Source organism: Pyxicephalus adspersus, chromosome 4 (assembly GCF_032062135.1).
Source record: "Pyxicephalus adspersus chromosome 4, UCB_Pads_2.0, whole genome shotgun sequence".
Taxonomy (NCBI): Eukaryota; Metazoa; Chordata; class Amphibia; order Anura; family Pyxicephalidae; genus Pyxicephalus; species Pyxicephalus adspersus.
This window is the reverse complement of record NC_092861.1, coordinates 60,129,060-60,144,830: the sequence shown is the minus strand read 5'-3', so window position 1 is coordinate 60,144,830 and position 15,771 is coordinate 60,129,060. Positions and strand designations below refer to the sequence as shown.

The 15,771-nt window shown below is 35.1% G+C and overlaps 1 protein-coding gene across 1 annotated transcript in view; it reads right to left on the bottom strand.

Moving 5' to 3' along the window:
- The window catches only part of CHRD (chordin), a 51,901-nt gene that overhangs the window by 31,319 nt on the left and 4,811 nt on the right, over positions 1–15,771 (bottom strand). The window contains exons 2-3 of the mRNA XM_072408396.1: positions 10,501–10,558; positions 2,595–2,646 (exon numbers count right to left, since the gene is read on the bottom strand). The gene's annotated coding sequence lies outside the window, so the exon portion shown is untranslated. The remainder of the gene's footprint in view (positions 1–2,594; positions 2,647–10,500; positions 10,559–15,771) is intronic.

Below are 15,771 nucleotides of genomic sequence, written 5' to 3'. Positions count from 1 at the left end.
CCTGGTTAAGAAGCACAGATCAGCCTTAAAGTGTGTGACATGGGTAGACTAAGACACTGAAAAAGGCAACTGAAAAGCAGCTTTACATTGCTTATAAACAATAAAGTACAAACTGTAAAATGTCAGTGTAGCAAAACTTTTCAGTTGTGTATTATTTCAAGAATGTTGGCACAAAACCTCCAGGCATACCACTACACATTTGGGGTGCTGATATATCCAATATAAATTAGTAGAGATCCCATTGTAACATTAAGCACAATTAACTTATAAACCCAAGCAAAATACAGTGGTGCTTGAAAGTTTGCGAGCCCTTTAACATTTTCTATTTTTTTATATCAATGTGACCTACAAATCCCTAAAACAAATAATGTTTTGTGCGTGTACAGTGGATTTAAAAAGTGTACACACCCCTGTTTAGATGCTAGGTTTTTGTGATGTAAAAATGAGACCACACTAAACAATTTCAAAACTTTAGCCAACCTTTAATGTGACCTAAATTCTGTACAATCTAACTGAAAAACAAGTGTTTTTCTTTGTAAGAAAAGGTTTTCCTCTTGCAACTCTACACCATAGTCCAGACATCAGCAAACAAATACCATCTCTATGGTAAAGCATGGCAGTATCAAGCTTTGGGGTTGCTTTTCTTTAGCTGGAACTAGGGCTTTAGCAAACTGTTAGCAATATTTTTGGGTCAGCAATATTTTTGGAGTGAGCAGTAGCTTTCTTACTGCTACCTTGCCATACACACTATTGTTGTTCAGTGTTCTCTTGATGGTGGACTCATGCACATCAACGTTCACCAATGACAAGTGTTCAATTGCTTACAAGTTACTCTGGGTTTCTTTGTAAAATTTTAGAATATTACACAACCTCTAGAGTTATATTTGATGGTCAACCATGTCTTGGTAGAGTAACAACATTCTTAAATTTCCTCCATTTGTACACTGTCTTTCTAAATGATTGGTGAAGTCCAAACACTTTAGAGGTGATCCTGTAAAATTTTCAGGTTTATGGGCCTCAACAACTTTTTTCGTAGGGTCCTCAGACACTTCCTGTTCAAGCCATGATACACATCCACAAATATGTTGTATGTGTGATCAGGCTTTGCTGGATCCCTGGGTTTAAAAAAGAACGGTCCCTCACATCTTATTATCATTGCATTGATTGAAAAGACCAGACTCTGATTTCACCTTCAAATTACATGATGATCCTAGTGATTCAATTGCTTTTTCCTCATGCAGATATGTTACTGGAAAATAAAAACATGACCAAATATAATATTTTTTTTTGTTTACCTAGGTTTTCTTCATCTAATTTTATGACTTGATGTTTTAGGTCACATTCATATAAAATATAGAAAATTCTTACTCTTGCTTTGCCTTTTGTTACTCTTACTTTGCCTTAAATGGAAGGAAGGCCTGAGCAACTGTAACTCTATTTTCCCACAGCACACACTTACCTTTCTGCTTTTAACCACCATGGCCAGGGAAAAAGACCTGGAAAAGCTGCAAAATAACTTTAATAAACTGGGCTATGGAATACATCCCACAACTATGTGATGCACAGAACCAATCACGTGGCAATAGTACCTTCACACAGAGAATGGAAATGAGTTACCCATACACCAGAGTTTTGGTTCTTTAAATTTGCTCCTTTTAGTTAAATGAAACAGTACAGGACCAAAGCATATGTTCATCTGGAAAGGGAAATAAATGCGAAAAGGAGAACTGACCTGTATGGGCATAGGAAACAGTCACCTGCCTTGTTGCATTTCAATGCTGCTTTTTTCAAAAAGCACTAATTCAGGTTTAAAATTATGTTCCATCCAAAGGCAAAAAATGATCACACGTGAACATCAAAATGAAAATTATTAATACTTTATGTACAAAATGCAGCAGTATGATACCAATAATTGAGGACATGCATTAGAATTAAGGCTGGTTCACACCTGCCTCTTCATTGTTTGTGCAGCTCCCTTTGGCTGGTATCTTGCCACTATTATATGACTGATTTAAAATAATCAATCATATAAATGCATAAAATAAAATAAGTAAAGTATATTACCTATACATTCCTTTTGATTGTTTTGATTCTTATTTTACATTTTTTTAAACTGAATACAACAGGAATAAAGGGCAAATATCCCAACTAGGGAGCCTGCTCTGGTGACAACAATGCCAGAGGGGATACCTGCAGCAGGAGATATTCTACTTCCTGAGAGGTCTAAAAATATTTTATCAATTTCTTTTGCACCCAGTTTTTTTATATTGTTTATTTTCCAAATGATCGACTTGATAGAAGCATCGCTCATGGTGATTGGGTGAGGACTAAAATTGGGAGGGATTTCCTATTAATTAATAGAAGCTTCTACCCATTGTAAGCAATTATTAGAGATGTGATGAACCTCCACCTTGTCTTTGCCTCAGAATTTTGCTGAACCTCTGGGTATCATTACTGCTTGAAAGTAAAAATAGAGGGTAGACCCCTGAAAGCATGTCTTGAAAAGTTAAATGCTAGCGCAAGAAAAATGAGGGATATATCCAGGACTCAACTGTGTTGTTCTATGAACACTCATAAGACTGCAATCATCTTACCCATTTTTTTTTGGAAAATTTCTGTGTAAGCACCTTCTCTTCGTTCTCTTTACTACAGAGAAAAGAAACCAAAGATGTTACTGTATGCATTGTTTAGGTAATTGAAAACATTATAGTATCGGTTAGTTCAAAGTTTAGCACATCACACATCAAAATTTTTACTATTGTATATATTAACATAAAAACATTTTTTGACAATTTATTTGATCACATGGACCTATTTTTAAACTGTGCTCACTTTAGCTGTCAAGTGTTACTGTTCTCATATCATGCTTAGACTCACTTATAGGTAAAAACTTCAAAATTATCTCCTTACAGCTCTATGCTGAGACATGGCACAGTCTATATAATAATGAGCAGATACTGATTTCCATATGAAGGGAACTAATTGGGTTAACTATGAAACCTTCCTATACATGTGGAGTATGCAAACAGCAGTACAGAGAAGATAATCCCAAAAAGTCCCAAAAAGACTGTCTAAAACCAAGTAGTCTGCCCAAACCTCTTTAATCCTTATACTCCCTGAACCTACATTTACCCTTTAGATGTAATTAAATGAAACTCTGCTAGTGAAGGTGATCCACATGATGTAATCCTGTTTCTACAATACATTAACAAAAAGCAAAACATTACTATGAGCAGTAGGGCAGCAAGGCAATACTACCCCTGACAAAACTGTATATCATAACCGGTTTTCACTGAAGCATGCATTGTTACTTTGGATAAGAAAAACGTTAATTTAATCTGTGACTAGCACTCTTCATTTAGCCTCAAGTATAGATGAGAAGCAGCTGAGATATTCAAAGTTAGCTTCTTCCCCTTCCTACTTTGTTTTTTAAATTATTTAGGTAAATTGAACATGGTACACATGACAATCTTATGTAAGCCAGTTTATATGTATTTGTTCAGTTCTGTCCCAACTCTTTTTGCTCAGGCTACTTTTAAAACATTTTTATCATCTAAAGACAAGTTTATTTGGAGTTGTAAATAGCTGGAAATATATTGCATCTTTAGTTGCCTTAAAACCTTATTAACTATACTAAAAATGTATATTTACTTTTTATATTTACAGTAATATATTTTCAATTTTCTGGATAACATTATCCAAACGATTTCCAAATTATTTAGTGTGTGGGCGACCTAAAATATCTCTCACCTTATCTTGGTAAAAAAAGTATTAGAGTTCCTCTATATCTTATCTTTCCAAGGCATCCCTAGTTCAAGTCATAACAAAAAATAGAAAATCCATTTTGGGACTTTAAAGGCCAGAATTAGTGATATAAAAATCATAAAAACTTTTATTTAAATACAAAATGACAATATACAATTACATAAAAACATACACCATACTATTGAGTATCTCCTGCATGGGCACCCACTATGATATTCCCACTGTCGACGCGTTTCGCGGAAATTATGTCTGCTTTCTAAGGACAGGCAGAGAGATCTATGGTGTTAACACATAATCATATCATAAGTATTTACAATTATATTGATTTCCATTGTAAAACACATAATTACATATTTATATAAAACTAACAGTTATGGGATGTTCAAAATGGTCCGTGTATCTCTTTACATTGCAATTAATAGACACAGATGGACACCAAAAACAGGGGCTACTCCAAGAAGTTCTTTAATTTAATCATGGTTGATTTAGATGAACAAAGAGCAGAGAGGGAACACCTTTTTCAAACACATAATTAGAAATATAATAATTTGTATTAATTTGATCATAGGTGATTTTTAAAACATAATTAATTTAAGTGATCAAATAAATTAAAAAGTAAATAAATAATACATTCTGAGTCTATTGATGTGTAGTAAATTTATTAAATTAATATATTAATTTATATAATTTAAAGATTATAAACATAAAACAAATATAAATGTAACACTAAGTGTTTGTCAAATAAAGTGATTTATTACTGTTATAGTTTTTTTGAAAAAAAAAATTTTCTTTTCCCTTCTTTTTTTCTACCTTTTTTCCCCTCTTCTCTTTCCCTTTCCCCCTCTTTAGTTATATAAATACTGTGCGTAATAATAATAATAAATATGTATTTTTTAACTTAAAAGGATTATATATATAAAAAATAAATGTGAAACTAAGTGCTTATCAAAAAAATAAATAAATAAAGTGATTTGTTACTGTGATAGTAAATACTTATGATATGATTATGTGTTAACACCATAGATCCCCCTGCCTGTCCTGCAGAAGCAGACATTGTTTCCGCGAAACGCGTCAACAGTGGAAATATCATAGTGGGTGCCCATGCAGGAGATACTTAATAGTATGATTTATGTTTTTATGTAATTGTTTATTGTCATTTTGTATTTAAATAAACGTTTTTATAATTTTTATATAAGTAATTTTGGCCTTTAAAGTCCCAAATTCGATTTTCTTTTTTTGTTATGACTCTAACCTTATCTTGAACAACAGCCTCAATATGTTGCTTACTACATATGACACTTTCAAAGACCCTAGCTAGGACCAAAAATCTTACAAGTTCCTAACTTCTTAGCACTGCGGACGCTACAGCGCTGTTCTCTCTATGTATATTAGTAATTTAGTGTACGCCTAAACAGGACTTATTTTATGAAAGATTCTATAAAAGGTCCTAACAATTAAAGCATAAGAAAATCTCAAATCTATATTAAAAATGTTTGGAATCATGCTTTACTCTATACAGTTTATGTGAGTTTTACATTCAGCAGCGTAACACCTAACTGGGGGCTTTATTTGGAAGGCAAACTTCACCAATTGCAAGGTGGTGGCTTTGTGTTTTCAGGAAGTGTTGCTACCAGTCAGGCAAGAAACTTTGTAACAATAAACCAAAATGTATTATATAGAGTCACAGCACAAAACATATTGAAAAATAGATTAATGTTTACTTTTTGAAGGAATTCTCAATCCAAGTTCAAAGAAATCATTTTTTTAAAACACCCACTCAAATCCTGCAAGAAAAATGTGCACCAAAATTTGGAAATCCTGAGGTAAAACTTAGCCCTAAAATTTACAACATACAGTATTTTACTATATACCTTATAGTTTATTTAAGTTGATTTATTAACACTAATATAGCCATGCCGGGTCACCTGACACTTCTCTATGTTGGCTGTAAATAGTTTAATTCCAGTACTTCATTAGGAATCACTAGTACCGAGGTGGAAATACCAAAAATGCACTAATTTTGTCAAATGACTATCACATATTATGCTACATATTTCCTTTGCTGTTATCAGTCACATTTATATAACTACTGTGTAGATGTATTTATCCCTCCAAGTTATTTACTTTCCTTTGTGACAGTCAGACCAAGCATAGGACTGCTTTAAATCACGTGGCAGCTATCAATGTTACATGGACCCTTTTTCTAAAATTTTAGGATTTTCAGACTTGCTTGCAGTTACTAAGCGATCAATGTACTACAAATTGCAGATAGAGGTTCTTGTTGTCTCACAGAGCCCTTACTGTATATGAGAAAAACAAATGTAACTTGGACTTTTAAGGCATTCACAAATACAAAAAAAATGTATGTAAAAAAAAAAAACAAAGTTTATTAATTCCAGTGCTTCTTCAGGAGGTAAGGGTGTATTGTATAAACCAAGAATATGCAAAGCCAGCCAAGCCAACATAGACCATCACTTATTTCAAAGATCCAAAGCATATACAAAACACAATCATGGGAAGAGATGGCAGGTGACTCCACTTTAACCTAATGTTGTATCAGGTATGGTGATAAGAAAATAAGAAGATTTACAAGGCATATACATTTGTTTTATTTGTTAATCCCTTAAAAGTCCCAGCTACTCCTGATTTTCTCATATACTGTATGTATATTTATTGGGATGTGGCATTTCATCTAAAATTTGTATGGACAAATTAACTTTTCCAATATTTCCTAGAGCCCTTTTTCAACTTAAGAATCCCCCTGGGAGTGCTGCTCTTATATAGGGAAAAAAGTAAAGAGGTTCTACTTATGACATTAACCCATGTCAGCTTCAGGAAACAATTTTAGTGACTACAATGTGGGTTAAATAAATCCAAAACAGCCTAATTTTCGACAATGGGTCCTCAGTCAGCCCAAAGGGAATTCAAAAATGCTTTAGTAATCAATTAAATGAGCATTCAAAGCACACTACAACTGGCAAGCAAGACAACTCTAGATGCAAGAAAAGAATGCAGGTATGCAAAATATGCTGCAGGCCAGAGACTGACATTTTTGGTAAAATTTTACACCACAAGGTTATAGCAGCAGTTTAATAGAAAGCAAGTGGCTACAGAGCTGTAAACTACTTTACAGAATAGATGAACAGCTAAAGGCTGCTGCCACTTCAGACCACCGCTAAGCTATGAACACACACTACATAATTGTCACCCAAGACCAACAATTGTGATCATCTCGGGTGAAAATCGGAGTGTGCACAGCAGACTTGTGGCAGTGTTTAGCATTCAACTGTGGCAGATTAATACACGGCTGACCAAGGATGGGCTCTATTAATTCGTTTAGGGAAAGGAACACAGTACAGTGCTTCCCACTCGTTCTTCCCCCTTTATCTGCAAAAGATTTAATCAGCAACTATAATGGAGAAAATTCATTCAACTTAACTAAATGCTATTCACGCTATTGCTATTTATAGCATCTCTGGCATTCCCACCTACAAATAATATAAAACATATTGTGCACTACTGAGCCATAATAATACTGCACAAAATGTAAAGCAATTGAAATACTTCAGTGAAATGCAAACCATGTCCCAACAATATGATTTTGAATGCAGATGTCAAATATCTGATATGACAAGTATCTGATATGATGCCATACTATGCCCACAATGAGATACTGTAAATAGGGTAATCAAGGTGCCTGTAACAACCAGAATAAAATGCTGTGCTTCCACGGCTTAAAAATGAGGTATTTTTACAACTTGATGTTAGTCTTTCTCAGACACAGCTATTGTAAACATTGCATACATTCCTTGCTTGCTTACACACTACAGTCCTAAAGACACTGGAAGATGTGAGACCAGCCGTTACCAAACAATGCTAATTGTAATTGGACTGGTCAAACTGTGGGAACCCTGAAATCCACTTTGTCCAGCCCTTTTTGTCAGACCTACAATCCATTCACTACACAGACATTTCATGCACTTTGATGGTCTTTAAAGAGAAAGTAAATACACTAGTTACTTTATCCACTTAACACCAAACGATAGTTTAGAGTGGGCAAAAGGGCACTGCGACATGATAAGTATATTTTTATTAGTGTTATCCAATTTGTATGATTTAGGAACCCCTATTGAGGACTATTTTTTGAAGGTCAAATACATATGTAAAACAATGCCATCTTGCACCCATTATAGGAGATTCACAGGTAATAAGCACATAAATACTTTGAAGATTAAGTCAGCATGGCCCAACCAGAAAGTACCTGCTGGAGACATTCACCAGTTTTACTACTTGCCCTGGTGACCATTGCCAACATTATAGAAAGCAATAGAAAACCCATCATTTTTAAAAGGTATCTAAACAGAAAAGGAAAAAAATGTAACACATTGCAGCTTATCAGTCCTTAGATGTGATAGCTGCATTTGTTTTTATTTTTCAGACAATGAAAAATTTGAGCAAGTACAGAAAATACATGTTATCTTTCTAGAAATTAAGTGTCATTGTTACTGTGAGCTGAACAAAAATGATTAAGTAGATTTGTCTTCATTATTCTTCATTTTGGCATGCTCCATATATGCACTGGAGAGTGCATATCACCCTAGGTTAGAAAGTGTGTTTTTCTCTTACTTTCCATCACCAAATCTCCTAAATGAGGGGATGCAAAAAAAATAAACTGTCTTCTAGTTTTGATTTGTCATTCACTTTCAATTATAGCCTGTAATACTAGTCAATAGGTAGGACTAGGGAAGCTAAAGCATAGTAGTTGTATCCTTGTCACATCTGCCACTGTTTGATAACTCCAAAAAAAGACTGTGCCTTATTAGAGGATTATGGCGAAGTTAGGGAGTTGGCTAAAAGCTGGAACAACTGATTTTAGTGTAGCTCAGCAATTCCCACATCATGTTTATAAAATATAAATATAAAATACAAATTCATATTTTGTCCCTAAAGTTCAGAAATGGGCCTGTTTCTTCCAAAGACTAGTATACACATTTAGGTTGTGAAACCTGTACTGGTGAAGTTAGATTTATATAAAACATGAGATCTGATTTATTAAAGTTCTCCAAGACTGGAGAAGATAGACCATCATGGGAGAACCTGGGAGATCCAGCTAACCTGAAATGGATTTATTCAAACTCATTTGCTATTGGTTGGCAAATGTTTTCAATCCTGGATGAGATCCTTTCCAGGTTTGCTGCATAACCCGGGTTTTTCTATGTTCTCCAGTAATGGGGAGGTTTAATAAATCAGCCATATATTGTGCATGTAGTATGACTGTAGTCAGTGGTCAAATTATGGAGACTTTACCAAAAATATGTGAGAAATGAGGATGCTGATTTACAAAGAAAGGAGAATTTCTGATTACTCAAAGCAACCAATTAGATTTAAATGTGTACAAGAAAATGGCAGATAGAGAATGGAACATTTGAATCTAATTTAAAGTGTGGACTGAAACATTTACCCCCTTCTTTCTTTTTAGATGAGGTATTCCTAATTACCTGCATTCTTTTTTTCTTATTGTAAATACATCAGTTTAGTTCTGTTCAGTGTTCACCCAGGTCAAAGGTAATCAGCACTTCAATGGGTATGGTTTGCAAAGTGTCCATGATAGTTGCAAACAAGTGTTGCCTTAAATTAAACTAAATATTCCACTTTGTGTATTCTGGTGAGTAGCAAAATATTAACAAATGACAAATGATTTGTAAGCTCCTATCTGCCCAGTTGGTAAAAGGGAACCCTAGCAATAATTCAAGGTGCTCCTTATTTAGACTTACAGCAATCTGAGGTTTGTTTCTTTTTCTGTAAGGAGTCAACATACTTGATACTTTACTAGAGCACCTTGAGTTGCGTTCAGCATGTGGGAACCTCAGGAAGGCCTGCAGATGTTTGTAGCTGAGAAAATGCACTTTGAAGTGCTAAATGTGGTAATCTGTTTACTTTGTTTTCAGCGACACCTTTTAATGCAGCCACATGAAAGTTCTCCTAAGAGATGTTTGTGATTGAGATTTCCAAACCTCAAACATCTCCATGTTTGAAACAGGGAGGTCTTGAAATCTCACACTCAAACAAACATCTATGTAGAATTGTACTACTAACCACCACAAAGATTACATTTTCTCTGAGTAATTTAGGATCCACTCACACCAAGACTCAGGTCTCAAGCTGAATTTAGACTAAAGGTGGTCCTTAGATAAGCAGACACAATCCAACTGGTCTCAGGAGAACAAATCTCAATATTGTATGCAAGATTTGCCAACTATATACATTTATCCTAATGGAGAGGATACCATCTAATTAGAAAGAGGAGGATGTACAATAACTATTGGAAAAGATTTTGTAATCTATCTTATCGCTAGCTGCTTTGTACAGAGGTGTCAACAGAGAGCACCTATCAAATAAAATAGGAAGTTTATTAATTCATTGAGATTGTAAATACCCTAGTTTCCTCTGGCCCAATTTACATGATAAATTACTTACAGCCTTAAGAAAAAGAATCAACTTTTATTTATTGCAATCATTAAACAATTCTTGAAAAATGGAAGTGAGGTGCCCTACTATGTCCTGTAATAATAATGAATCGACAAAACTACACTTTAATGATATTTAAAGATGTAAAATTATCACCCAACCTGGCAAAAACTGACTAGGCAACTGTTGTCTTATAATTATGGATATGTTTAGGGCCTGTGTAGATGGCAGTCGGACTCAGAATTGAGTAAAATGTAGTATGCTTACCATGAAGGAAGGATAGGCAGTCTGCGCACAGGACTGGATACATCTTTCAAATACAGTTCTAAAAGAAAACCATGACTTGTTTGAGTGGCTTTGATTATCTTTCAACATTTTTTCAGAGTTTCATTGAGCTGCTTTTAAATTAATTTTTGTAATTACATTAATAGTCATAGAGAAGACAAGGAGCTATGAAACCTTAGGCTTAGTCTACATCACGGTTGTCAAACTCTGGCCTGGGGGCCAAATGTGGCCCCCAACGTCCTTCTTTTTTTGCCCCCAAAGGAATCCTAAATATGAACTGTAGCTGGCCCGCCGCTGCATTAAAATAGCGCCGCTACTACAATTCCTGAGATCACTCGTGTCTATGGATCAGCATGACCCCGCATTGGACTGTTTTATAGACGCAAATAATGCTGGGAATTTTAGTAGTGGCGCTATTTCAATGAAGCCCTCTTCATTGAAATAGCGCCACTACTAAAATTCCCAGCATTATTTGCGTCTATAAAAGCAGGCCACTCATAAGATTTAGTTCCGCATTGGCCGTGTCTGGCATTTCCAGCACTTCCCCTCAGCTGTACTTTTCCTTGCTACACCAAGGCATGAGCTTGAATGGTTGGATTTTCATTGAAGAACATCGTTAATATTATTGTTAGCCTGTGCAAAAAGGTTGAAATTGAAACTAAACTCATAAGGATACAAATAGAGAAAGAGGCAGGAAGATTTTTTCTTAAATAAAACAAAAAAATTCTCTATCATAAGCTTGTTCCAGATTAAATGTGAAGCAAAACCTCTTTGTTTCCATAATAAAAAAGGGTTTATATCTAATTAAAAAAAAAAATCCTACATTTTTTCAATACATTTCAAGGTTGGCCTGCAACTTTTGTCTAAGTTTTTAATTTTGGCCCACTGTGTATTTGAGTTTGACACCCCTGGTCTACATGGATGTTTTCCCCAACGTTAACCTGAAGCTTTAAAAGCCCAAAAGCCCAAAATACCATCCATTCCAATGGGCTAATCTACACCAGGGTGTTTCCTTGAGGCACGTTTTTGAGCATTATCTATAACACTCCTTGAAATGTTTTTAAAAAATTAAACCGCGGTAAACGCATCCATTGATTTCAATGGGGGCATTTCCCCACGTTTTTTGGCATAGACATTTTCAAGCAGTTTAAAGGCAAGCTTTAAAATGCTAATAAAAGTGCATAAAAACATGCGTTTTTAAAACCATCTATGTTGACCCAATCTTTTTGATGTTAAGATGAGGTGTCCTAAAAAGTGATCTGCTTTAATATTAATAGACATCTTCAATTTTGCATCATGAATCTGGGTATGCACTTTTTAAGAATGCTTAGAAGTCAGGTTATATGCATTCATTAATTTACAGACCCTTTATCTGAACCACAAAAGGCAGTGGAGATCGATTTACCAAAAGAGTCCAACAGTTTCAACAACAGCTGACAAATGGTGGGACTGAGTGTCTAGGAATCAGCAGACTGTTAGAAGATATTTTTTTTTATATTAGAAGATATATATATTTTCCTCCTATGGACTTCCACTGTCAACAAACAAACTGTCCCAAAGATACCTGTTGTAAATACAGCATAACAGAAGCTTATTTTTGTGCCCTAGAAAAGACACCCTCAGGCCAGCAAAGCATCACCAGAGGCCACACTTGCCCCACCCATATGCTACTACCGTAAATTATGCTACTACTATTTTTTGCAAAATGTATCAAAATGACCCAGCAGTAATCGCCTGTTAGTTGCTCATTTTGAAGTATGTGTTATAATAATGCATGTACAGTAATTGTTATGATGCATGACAATCTGCATTCCATAAAGCAGCCTATTCATTATGGGCAACAACGCACATTTTGTTTATTACCATCTGTTGCGTTAACTCGTGTGGCAACAGAAGCATTAACAAGAACTCATTTAGATCTATGTGCGTAGATGCATGTGTCCCAACACGTTAACATGCTTTGCATTAAGGCAGTCCACTGGGCTGGCCTTGCACTCTAATGTATTTAAACTTTTGCTAGTTCATTGCAGTGCGCTGCGATATTTTTGCATGGTCTTAGTGCATTGGGATGCCTTTCAGAGGTTCAAATGCAACATAACAGTACAAGTTATGCCAGGTATTGCATGCTATGTACATTACATCATGCAAAGATATAAATGGATGCTGAAATGTGTTTATGTTTTTTACGCTCATGGACCAACTTGTGAGAATTGTGAAAATAAAGTAAGGCCAGAACCAGCCTTTAGTGGTTGTGTCTTTTGGCCATTTCTCTCCAATCCTCAAATTCTCTCCAATGATAGCTGAGAGTATTACTCTCCAGAATATAAATAAATGAATTGTTACAGATATGGTGCATTCAGAATTGTTCTCAGTTGTGTAGAAACATCACAGGGAACAAACATATTATTTGCACTGCCTTAACAGCCAAAGTTTTTGTTTGTGTTGATGTATTTGATGTACCATATTGCAATACACTATAATAACTATTAGGGCCCAGTTCATGTCTTGCTAAGCTCAGTGAAAGTAAAATACTGAACCCAAACAATCTTGGTCCTGTTTTACTAAAGGCAAAAATAAACTAAAGAGCTGAAAACAGAATTACGTGAATTTCTGCTGACTCTCCTGAAGGTGGGAGTTCTGTAAATTTCGGTTTACTACCCACTCTTATCATATTACTTATGATGGCTGGATTTTTCATATTCACTGATCACTAGCAGCACACTAACATTGTCTAGTGCCTTGGACAGATACATATACTGTATGTTACTGTAATTTACTGACATCATGTGGTCAGTCAGTAGATAGCAGGGCATGTCCATATCTTGACTTAAGTATATTACTACTACTACACAGCGATGTACATTAACTAGGGGTTGCAAATGACATAGAGATACAGACAGTGACATAGGAAAATGAGAGGACCCTGCCCAGAAGAGCTTACAATCTAGAAGATCACCCAGATGATTATTTAGTAAAAGTGCTAAGTGAAATTTACAGTTAATAAAAATAAAATAGTGAAAATCAATATTTCAGCAGCTTAAGTGTAGTAATTAGAAGACAGAGGAATTTTTTTTGGGGGGGGGGCAAAAAGTAAAATAATCAGTTTTTACTTCAAATGTGCATAATAGAACAAATTAAATACATATTAGTGAATGTTTGACAATACATAGCAATTTCTAACATAACACAAACAATAACAAAAACAAAGGTAGGGGCCACTATTTGGCTCTATACATGACACTCCTACATAATGTTTAGGATGTAGGCCTTCTAATGTGCCTGCCCCGCTGGGTGGTTGTAATCATTGCTTATCAATCACTTACAACCATCCAGGGGCAACATCTAAGGACTCTCTGGATACTCCTCCTCTTGAACCACAAAGTACTTCTTATCATTTCCTGAATATTTACCTGAACATTTTTCCATGGATACTGAGACCTTGCAGTATTGGTCTACAAAACAATTGTACCATTAAAAAGCAAGACAATTAATACACCTGATGAAGCCTGACTATTAGGCAAAACGCGTCAGTTTTTTACTCTAAGACGGCTGCAACCTACACTGAGACATCACAACCTGTTACCAGTGTACAGAAATTGTTCTTCAATGTCGATTTGTATAGTTACTTTGGAAACTAGCAGGCACATTAGAAGGCCTACATCCTAAACATTATGTAGGAGTGTCATGTACAGAGCCAAATAGTGGCCCCTATTTTTTTTTTGTTTGCGTTATGTTTGAAATTGTATTGTGTACTATGTATTGTCATACATTTACTAATATGTATGTAATTTGTTCTTTTATGCGCGTTTGAAATAAATACTGATTTATTTTTCTGTTTGCCAAAAAAACCCTCTGGCTTTTCGTAATTACTACACTTATGCTATGTTTGGGGTTGGCAACTTTAATATAAGCTCTACCAAGGAAAAAAAATCCTATAGGTATCTTACATTTAAGCAGCTAATATTCTATCTCTGAACTTTGTTAATATTTATTTTATTTCAAGCTCAGGGACTATTAAATAAAGACCATAGGCGAAAGACCTCATGTGGGGGTGCTGTAACTGAGATCCAAACCAAAATGCAAAATGAAAAGCAATATAAGCGGGGTTAATTTATTTGAATGTGCCATAGCTAAAAATGTTATATCATTTATTTTGATCCTATAGAAGGAAATGAAGTCAACCAACAACATTCTGCTTTTTCAGTTTACAAATAACAAAGTAATCATTAGATTCATTGCAAACCTATACTGTATGAAAGTCAGACAATATGTTATATATTTTATCCAGTAGAGGGTGCCAAATTCATATTTAGATTGCAATCCACTTTCTAAGATATCGAGGATTTTTGTTTTGATCAAATGATGAAATAAGCAGTGCGTGGCACTATAAGGCTGGGTCTACACGGACGTATTTACAACAAACGCACGCTAACAGGTTTATATGCGTTTTTATGTATTTTACTAGCGGTTTTAAGCTTTTCCTTCAGTATATGGTGCGTTTTCCCGCGTTTACGTTTCAAGCACTTATAAACGCGGGGAAATGCTAAAAAAAAACTCAGAAAATGTCCCCATTAAAATCAATTGTGCACCAAGGAAATGTCCTGATGTAGATGAGCACATTATAATGCATAGAAATTTCAAACATGGGCTTTTAAGGCAGGGTCTACAGGGACGTTTTTAAAAACATGTAAACGTTCCTATTGCGTTTATATGCATTTTAAAACACTTTTATAGGTGTTTTAAAGCTTGCCTTTAAAATGCTGGAAAACACCTATGCCGCATTTTCCCACTTTTTTAACCGCTTTTTCACGTTTTTGGAAATCAATGGAAGTGTTTACCCGTGTTTTTGGGCGCTTTCCAGCTTTAACCCAGGGTTTTATTTTTTAAATGTTGCAAACAACGTTTAGGATAAAGCTCATAAACGTGCCTCAAGGAAACGTCCTAGTGTAGATTAGTTCATTGGAATGCATGGAGATTTCATATATGGGCTTTAAAAGCCTCAGGTTAAATGCTGGGAAAAACTTCAGTATAGACTTAGCCGAAAGGAGTCAAAAGAATATACTTCAAACGGTGCTACCCTCTGTCCAATGACAGACGCATACATTTAGGTTGAAAGTTGTTTTCAACTGCATTGACAAAATTCCAATAATAGATGTATATATCATAGCACACATGTATACACACACTATGCAAACCTACCACCTACACCTCATAGTGTAAGTCCCAGTGGCCTAAGGGATCTAGTCTTTTCAG